Below are 7568 nucleotides of genomic sequence, written 5' to 3'. Positions count from 1 at the left end.
ACTTCACATTTACCACAAAAGGGAGCCCTGACTCTCCCTGAAGAGAAAATGACCCGATGGGAGTGGTATTTGGAGGAAATTATCCTGGCACCATATAGCTGCCATTTTCCCCTTTGCAAATTATAATTCATCACGGACATTTAGGAAAACGCTGTCACGCATGTCTCTCCTGATGTGGTCCACATCCAGAATATTTAGAAAATCTGGGCAGCATTAGTGTCTAATAACCTTTGCTTTAGACACAGCGAAGCAAACCGCAAACTTGGAAATGGCTCATATCCCTCCAGAGTAATTTAGTCCAGGTTCTCTGTGTGATTCAAGAAATCCCTCGCTGTAGCTGCATCTAGTAGTCTGGACAATAGCATGAGTGTTGAAATATAGGGAGGCTGAAATTAATCTTAGAAATAAGAGTCAACTTGGTGATTTGCTTTCTGTTTGCTTTCCTTAGTTGTGTAAGGTTTTGAGAGTTTAAAATGGCTCTAGACTTAAAAGTAATCTGCATAAAATGCTTATAGCACGATCAGCAGGGTTTTTTAAAAAAAGAAAATTATATATTTTTAGTACATGGGTATCGTGATCAGCTCAAATACTTTTGTTTCAAATTCAAGTCTGAATTTTGACTGAGTGGATTTTTCGTTTGTTGTGTTCGAGGGGCAAAGGACTCCTTCAGTTCCTAGAAAAATGAAGTTGATCATTTCTCAGTTACTTTATGAAGGAAGCTGGCAGAAGGTAGGAACAGCGAGTACTGGAAGAGCTACGCTTTGGGGAAGGAAAATATTTGAGGGAACATGGGTTTTCTCAGTCCAAGATGCACCCCTCTTACGAGGTGCATCCTTTTTACAAGACTGTAGACAACCTCTTCTCATCCTGAGTGAGCTGTAATCTGTGTCCAATCCATCCTCTAGGGACAGCTGTTCCCAGGCTGTGTCCCTTTCTCCCCTTGGGGAAAGCAAGGCCTTGCTGAACTTTTGATGGGGAAGGGGAGAGAGCAAGGCCTAATGGCATTGACTGCCGTCCATTCACTTAATATGACCCGAGGGCTTTCTTTGGGGCCATTCCCAATGGACTCTGGTGAAACCAGTTGAGATCACTGAAGGCAGAGTAAGTAGTAAGATGAACAACAGACTCATTCCTTGGTTTGTCTCAGACTGTCAGCTGGGAAGAGAATTTCATCTGCCCGTGGCAACACCCCTGGGGAGAGTCCTGGGGAGAAGATCTAGGTTTGGAATTCTGTTATGCCTTGTAGAACTGTCCAAGTTGGGCTGCTCGTGGTGATCCTGGGTGATGTGTTTTCTCCATAGGGAAGTGGAAATAAAAGCTAGATGAGACACGGGAAGTAGAGTTTTGTACTAAATCAAATTTTCTTGATGAAATTCATTCATTCACTTATGCAACAAATATTTATAGGGAGTCGTTTATGTACTGGCTGCTGTGGTTGATGCTGGGGATATTGGGATATTGACAAACAAGATAAATCATGTCCATGAACCCTTGATGGGACATCTGGTGGGGTGACAGTTCTACAAGTGTGGAAGAAGTGATGACACCAATTCTATGAAATTCTCTTGCCCCTACCAGAGGGAAAGAGGGAATAAAGGAAGGGGGAGAGAAGAGAAGTTGGAAGTTGGGAGGATTTTTTTTTTTCAAATTTGGGAAATACTTTATACTCGGTTTTTCATTGTATTATAGGGATAAAATAATAAAGGCTTTGCTATATTCTGCTATAAATAATTGTGCCAATCTTTGAGTTAGCACTTATGGAAAGCATTTCACCGTAGAAATCTACCTGCTCATATCCCTTGGGACTAATTTCCTGTGAAACACTCTTGGGAGAAACTCAGTGGAAATTAACAAGGATCAAAAACGATCAGGATCAAAGCCGGCTGTGGATGGTGGGGGTGGTCAAATATTGCTGCCACCCAATGAAATCCACCATGGGAGCCACTGAGCCTGCCCTCTGGGGACACCAAAGACAGTTCTTTTTTTTTTCTTCTTATTAATACAGTATTTATTTATCTTCCCTCTGTCAAACCCTGAGCCATCCACTTTCCCCAGGCCGCCTGGGGAGCTACAGAAAAAAAGAACATACAGGGCAGACAAGACGTGGGAGAAAGAACGATGGGATATGGAGATGGCTCCTTCACATGGCAAAGAGGATGAGAAAGGCTAAGGTGAGTGGATTGCCTGAGCCCGCGGGTTCGAGACCCGCCTGGGCAGCGAGACCTCATCTCTACAATAAATCAAAAAATTAGCCGGGCATGGTAGCACGCACCTGTAATTCCGGCTACTCGAAAGACTGAGACGGAAGGATCGCCGGAGCCCAGCAGGTCGAGGCTGCGGTGGCCGGGAGCGGCCACTGCACTCCAGTCTGGGCGACCGAGTGAGACTCCAACTCAAAAAAAAAAGGCTACCCTCAGACAAAAGAGCCCTATGGTCTCGGAGAGGGTAAAGCCCAGAATGGTGTAGGAGAAGAGCTGTTGCTTCAGAGCAGGGTTGCTGGTAGAACCAATGATGAGGCTCCCAAACACCGTCCCCATCCCAGTCCCAGAGCCAGCCACCCCCCACTGTGGCAGCCCCAGCCCCCATGAACTTGTCTCCTGTGTCCATGTCCCTTGAAACGGCGCTGGTTTGGAAGCTGCGGCTAAGGACAAGTGAGGTAAGGGGACACGAGACTGTCAAGCTGCTGAGGCTGTCATCTGGCAGTGTCTCTGGTCTGGTCGTTTCAGCACCACTGCTGTCCGTGGTCGGCTTAGCAGCGGAGAGGTGACCAAGGAGGGGGTAGAGACGAACTTGGAGCAGGCGTACATCTTCAGGGGGTAAGGGCCTGTGGCAGGAGAGCTGCTCCCAGTGCAGACAAGGCAGACAACAGTTCTTGCAATATCTGGGGGTCTCTGGTGTGCACCTTTCCTGTGAAAAATGACCTGTCCCAGTTACCCATCCACCTGTTGCAATTCACGTTTCATCACCCTTGTAGCATTTTCTGAAGTGGTATCATTAGAATAAAGGAAATTTACTTTTACTATTTTATTTTCTTATCACGACAGCAAAACATGCTTATAGAAACACTATAAGAGTATATACATGAGTAAAGGAAAATAGAAGCCCATCCAGAAATGACTATTGTTAATGACTTGATGACCACCCTCTCCATTTTCTCCCCTGACTCTTTTCTCTCTCTCTCTCACATCAAAAATGAGATCATTTGACCTGTTTCACTTATTGCTATGCTGTGACAGGACTGTCTTGCTTTCATCACACTTGCAGTGTCTCACATAGGCAGTGATGCTCTAACTCTCAGTGAAGACTTGCTGTGAGGATGATAAGGTCTCTTCTAGCTCTCAAGCGATTTGGTCTTCTTTATACTTTTACTCTGTGAATCTTGCATATTGCCTCAGTTTACCCTGTATGGATCTTGTGAAGATTATTACATTTTATTTTTTAGAATAGTTTTTAGATTTTACAGAAAAATTGAGGATATACAACCTCCTCTCCTCTGTTTCCCCTGTTATTAACATCTTGCATTAATGTGGAACATTTCCTATAATTAATGGGAATATATCGATACAATATTGCTCACCAAAGTTCATAGTTTACATTAAGGTTTACTCTTTGTGGTCTGTAATCCCAGGGCTTTGGGAGGCTGAAGTGGGAGGATCACTTGAGGCCAAGAGTTTAAGACCGGCTTGGGCAACATAGCGAGACCCTTGTCTCCTAAACAAACAACAAACAAACAAACACAAGCCAGGCATTGTGGTGCATACCTGTAGTCCTAGCTGCTTGGGAGGCCAAGGGAGGAGGATTGCTTGAGCCCAGGAATTTGAGACCACAGTAAGCTGTGATTGCACCACTTCACTCCATCTAGCCTGGGCACAGAGCAAGACCCTGTCTCTAAAAAAAAAAAAAAAAAAAAAAAAAAAAATGGAAGAGAAAAAGAAAGGGAAAGGGAAAAAAAAAAAGTTTACTCTTTGTGTGGTACAGTTCTATGGGTTTTGACAAATTTATAATGTCATGCATCCATCATCACTGTGTTATTTAAAAGAGTTTCATGACCCTGAAGTCCTCTGTACTTCACCTGTTCATCACCTTTTCTCCTTTCTTGGCTTCTGACAGCCACTGACCTTGTTACTGTCTTGCCTTCCAGAATGCCATACAGTTGGAATTATATAGTATATGGCCTTTCAAAACTGATTTCTTTCACTTAGCAAAATGTACTGAAGATTCCTTTTCATCTTTTCAAAGGTTGATAGCTTATTTCTTTTTATGAAATGAAACCATCCCATGATCGCTATTTTTTTATTTATTCACCTATTGAAGAACACTCAGTTTTGGGTGATTGTGATTTCACTGATAGCAAGAACTGCTGTAAACATTTCTGTGACATTCTCACCCACATCTGGTACTGTCAGCGTTTTTGCATTTTAGCCATTCTAACAGGTGTGTAGTATCTCACTGTTGTTTTAATTTGCAGTTCCCTAATGACATAGAATTTTGAGCATCTTTCTTGTGTTTATTTTACATCAATAACTTTTTTTTTTTGGTGAGGTGTTTGTTCAGATCTTTGCCCATTTGTAAATTGAGTTGTTCACTTTCTTATGGTTAAATTTTAAGAGTTCTTTGTTGATCTTGAATACAAGTCTTTTATCAGATATGTTTTGCAACTACTTTCTTCCAGTCTGTCGCTTGCCTTTTCTTTTTCTTTTTTTTTTTTTTGTTGAGTTGGAGTCTCACTCTGTCGCCCAGACTGGAGTGCAGTGGCCGCTCCCGGCCACTGCAGTCTCCATCTGCTGGGCTTCGCCGATCCTTCCGCCTGAGCCTTCCAAATAGCTGGAACTACAGGCGTGCGCTACCACGCCCAGCTAATTTTTGATTTATTGTAGAGATGAGGTCTCACCAATTGCCCAGGTGGGTCTCGAACCCGCGGGCTCAGGCAATCCACTCACCTCAGCCTCCCAAAGGCACGGAATTACAGGCTGAGCCACTGAGCCCGGCTTGTTGCTTGTCTTTTCATTCAGTATTTTTCTTTCATAGATTATGCTTTGGGCTTAGCTAAAAGTTCATTGCCAAATCCAAGGTTACCTAGATTTTTTTCTAAATTATCTTCTACGTGATTTGTGGTTTTGCATTTATATCTACGATCAATTTTAAGTTAATTTTTATGAAAGATTTAAGGTTTGTGTCTAATTTCCTTTTTTAAACCTATAAATGTCCAATATTTCCAGCACTTTGTTGAAAACACTGTCCTTTCTCTAGTAAATACCTTTGCTCTTATGTCAAGGATTAATAAATTCTACTTGTTCATTGATCTATTTCTGGACTCCCTATTCTGTTCCATTGATTTATTTGTCTATACACTTTCCCATGTCATGATGTCATGATTACTGGAGTTTTACGTTGGGCGGTGTCAGTCTTCCAACCTTGTTCTTCTTCAGTATTACTTGGCTATTCTGGGTCTTCCATCTTTCCATACAATCTTTAGAAGCAGTGTGTTGATCTCAACAAAGTATCTTGCTGGGATTTTGATTGGGATTACACTGAACCCAAAAATTAAGTTGAAAAAAAGTCAACATTTTAACAATGTTGGCTCTTTCTATTCATGAACATAGAATAGCTCTTTGATATTTAAAGATAATCTTTACAGATAAGCAATTTGTAAAAATATATATTTGTAAATTTGAATACTTATAGATAAATAAATATCATCTATTTAGATCTTTAAAAATTCTTTTCAACAGAATATTATAGTTTTTCACATAGATCCTGTACCTAAGTATTTCTTTTTGTGTGTATGAGCTAATGGGTATGGTATTGTACTTTTTTTTTTTTTGAGTTGGAGTCTCACTCTGTCGCCCAGACTGGAGTGCAGTGGCCACTCCTGGCCATCGCAGCCTCGACCTGCTGGGCTCCGGCGATCCTTCCGCCTCAGCCTTCCGAGTAGCCGGAATTACAGGCATGCACTACCACGCCCGGCTAATTTTTTGATTTATTGTAGAGATGAGGTCTCGCCTGCCCAGGCGGGTCTCGAACCCACGGGCTCAGGCAATCCACCCACCTCAGCCTCCCAAAGGTGCGGGATTACAGGCTGAGCCACAGAGCCTGGCTGGTATTGTACTTTTAATTTCTTACTCCAATTGTTCTTTATTGGACAATTGTACCTAAGTATTTCTTTTTTGTACCCAAAGTATTTGTACTTAAGTATTTCTTTTTGTGTGTATGGGCTAATGGAAATGATATTGCACTTTAAATTTCTTATTCCAATTGTTCCTTGTAAGAAAGATATAAATTTTATGTATTAACCTTGTTTCCTGCAACTTTGATATCATCCCTTATTCGTTCTAGGAGTTTGTTTTGTTGTTGCTGATTCTTCGGGATTTTCTGCATAAACAATCATGTCATCTGTGAACAAAGACAGCTTTATTGCTTCCTTTCTAATCTGTATACCTTTTATTTCTTTTTCTTTGTTATTGCACAAGCTATGACTTCCAGTGTGTTGTTGAATGCTAGTGCTGAGAAAGGACATCCTTGCTTTGTTTCTGATCTTAGAGGGAAAGCATCTAGTTTCTCATCATTACACAGGATGTTAGCTATAGTTTTTTGTTTTTTTTTTTTTTTTGGTAGATGTTTCTTAAAAAGTTGAGACAGTTTCTTTCTATTTCTAGTTTGCCGAGAGTTTTATTATGAACGACTGTTGAATTTTTGGGGAGCTTTTTCTGAATCTGTTGTTATAATCATATGATTTTCTTCTTTATCTTCTTGATGTTCTAGATTACATGAATGGATCTTCAAATATTGAGCCAATCTTACATACCTGGAATAAATGCGACTTGGGCATGGTGTATCATTCCTTGTATATATTGTTGTATATTTGATTTGCTGATATTTTGTTGAAGGGGTTGCACCTATGTTCATGAGAGAAATTGCTCTAAGTTTTTCTTTACTGTAATGTCTTCATCTGGTTTTGGCATTAAGGTAATGCCAGAGAATAAGACAATGCCTCATAGAATAAGTTAAAAAGTGTTCCTGCTGTTTATATTTTTTGAAAGAGCTTACATGGAATTGGTATTTCTTTTTTAAATGGTTGGCAGAATTTATCAGTGAAACCATTTGAGCATGGAACACTTTTTTGAAGGTTATCAATTGTTGATTAAATTTCTTTAATACATTTAGGCCTCTTCAGATGTTGTATTCTCCATGTATGAGTTTTGACAGTTTGTGCCTTTCAAAGAACTGGTCCATTTCAACAAAGTTATCAAGTTTGTGGGCATAGAGTTTTTCATAAAACTTTGTTAGTATCCTTTTAAAGTCCATGGGGTCAGCAGTAATGATCCTTCTTTCATTTTTGATATTGATAATCTGTGCTTTTTCTCTTTTGGTCTTGGTTAGCCAGGCTATGCTTTATCAATATTACTGATATTTTATTTATTTATTGAGTTGGAGCTTCTCACTCTGTCTCCCAGGCAGGAGTGCAGTGGCACATTCACGCCCACCCACCACAGCCTCAACCTGCTGGACTCAGGTGATCCTTCTGCTTCAGTCTTCCAAGTAGCTGGAACTACAGGCACGTGCCACCA

General features: G+C 40.9%; 1 pseudogene; it reads right to left on the bottom strand.

The window, feature by feature from the left end:
• Window positions 1–2140: 2140 nt before the first annotated feature.
• LOC103255887 lies at window positions 2141–2858 on the bottom strand (annotated as a pseudogene).
• Between the last annotated feature and the right edge of the window lie 4710 nt (window positions 2859–7568).

Source organism: Carlito syrichta, unplaced genomic scaffold (genome assembly GCF_000164805.1).
Source record: "Carlito syrichta isolate Samal-C Ts95f unplaced genomic scaffold, Tarsius_syrichta-2.0.1 Scaffold76130, whole genome shotgun sequence".
NCBI lineage: Eukaryota > Metazoa > Chordata > Mammalia > Primates > Tarsiidae > Carlito > Carlito syrichta.
Note: the sequence above shows the minus strand (reverse complement) of the source record. Positions and strands in the feature narration are given on the sequence as shown.